The sequence below is a fragment of the Cynoglossus semilaevis genome, chromosome 19, assembly GCF_000523025.1.
Source record: "Cynoglossus semilaevis isolate Cse_v1.0 chromosome 19, Cse_v1.0, whole genome shotgun sequence".
NCBI classification, from domain to species: Eukaryota; Metazoa; Chordata; class Actinopteri; order Pleuronectiformes; family Cynoglossidae; genus Cynoglossus; species Cynoglossus semilaevis.
This window is the reverse complement of record NC_024325.1, coordinates 2,453,789-2,455,561: the sequence shown is the minus strand read 5'-3', so window position 1 is coordinate 2,455,561 and position 1,773 is coordinate 2,453,789. Positions and strand designations below refer to the sequence as shown.

Sequence of the window (1,773 nt, the reverse complement as noted above, 5' to 3'; positions counted from 1 at the left end):
TTTGCATTGCCACCATGACCAAAAGGTCTGTTACTATGTATGAACTACTAGCCCAACACCTGTGCACCATTTTCTCCTCCTGTCCTGGGGTTTTGCGGTGTATGGAACACAGGACCTAATGTCCCAAATAAATACTAAAACAATTTAGCAAATTAGCTGTTCAGCAGTAGAGGGTTCTCAGTCTATACGTAAGTAAAATTTTACACACTTTAGCCTGGGGTGTCAAACTTGTTTAGGTTCACAGGCTGCATGCAACCTTGTTAAATGTCAAGTGGGCCAGACCAGTACAATCATGACATAATTAGCTACAATTAACATTAACTCCATGTTTTTTATTTCTTTATTATAATAGATATGTATTGTTACTACTTTATATTTTAAAAAAATCAATTATCTTAATCATTAAGTGTTTGTCCAATTTCAAAATTCATCAAGCAGGCCAAATTGAACACTGTAGTGGACCGGTTTTAGCGTGTGGACTATATGTTTGACACCCCTACTTTTAAAGAAAATTAATCTTGAAACATCACAATAAACAACAGGTCACATTTATTCTGTGAAATGTATTTTAATTTGTGTATTGTAGTTTTTGTAATTACAGAATATCTGTCATCACGTTGTCAATTTTCATCATTTTTGATTAACTGAAATTTTAGGTCTTATCTCATCTGCAAATACTCACCCTGAAAGGAAAAAGTTCAAGGATTTCTCAAACACCAATTTATTCAAATGAAATCCACTCTGGATGTAACAGTCAAACATTCAGCTACACTTAATTATACTTTGGTTTTTATGAGTGTTGCTGTGGGCACCAGCTTAATTATATCATCTTCAAACTGAAGAATCTTTTTTTTTTCCAGCTACTGATATTGTCTGAGCAAGACTATGAATTTTATTCCTGCATTTTGATTGGTGTGTGGACATGTGAGGTTGTCAGTGATGTCAGCAGTGGCCTGGCTTGGGGTTAACATGTTTTGTCAGTAAAGGAGGACCTGTATAAGTCTGCAGTGTTGGTTTTTCAGTGAAAAGGTTAATGCACCATTATGCACCAATACACCATTCCCAGCAAAAAAGAGAAAAAAATGAATAAACAAAGTTCAGTTAGGTGTCACACCCTTGTGACATGTGAATGTATATCCAGCATAATGTGTTTTAAGGCTGTGCTGCAGTCAGAGGCGTCTGACAGGTGTTTGAGAGTCCGGTGACATATGGAAATCTCTGACAGCTGCATGGAAATGTGGCGTGTTACCAGTGACACTGTCATTTACACTTTTGAGACATGGCACTGCTCTTGTGTAGGTGGGATTTGACCCTCGTATGTCATTCTTATAAATGTTCTTTATTTTATGACATTTTTAGAAAAAAAGATATGTATAAAGTATGTCTCAGTACATGTACGTATAATATATGTATGCGTGTGTATACAGTAGCATATGTGTATTCCGAGCAAGCCTTCGAATAAATTTTTGATTTGAGATATGAGCAAAGATTTGAGATACGAGCACGCTTACAGACGCCAACTCGAACTGATTAATTTTTTCCTGTTTTTTTTTTTTTTTTTTTTAAGGGAAAAAATGATTTGCGATACGAGGACCTCGAGTTACGAGCTCCGGGGATGGATCTCAAGGTATGACTGTATATGGATGTATATAAATATGTCTAAATGTTTTATTTAATACAATACTGATTGCTTTTTTGTTTTCCAAATTGTGATTTGTTATAAATATATGTATATATGTATATATATACATGTGTTTGTATATGTATGTATAT

At 34.7% G+C, this 1,773-nt stretch overlaps 1 long non-coding RNA gene across 1 annotated transcript in view; it reads left to right on the top strand.

The window, feature by feature from the left end:
* The first annotated feature begins 84 nt into the window (after window positions 1–84).
* Window positions 85–1,773, top strand: part of LOC107990030 (uncharacterized) — a 50,211-nt gene continuing 48,522 nt past the window's right edge. The window contains exons 1-2 of the long non-coding RNA XR_001761570.2: window positions 85–188; window positions 1,568–1,627. This is a non-coding gene — a long non-coding RNA (uncharacterized LOC107990030). The remainder of the gene's footprint in view (window positions 189–1,567; window positions 1,628–1,773) is intronic.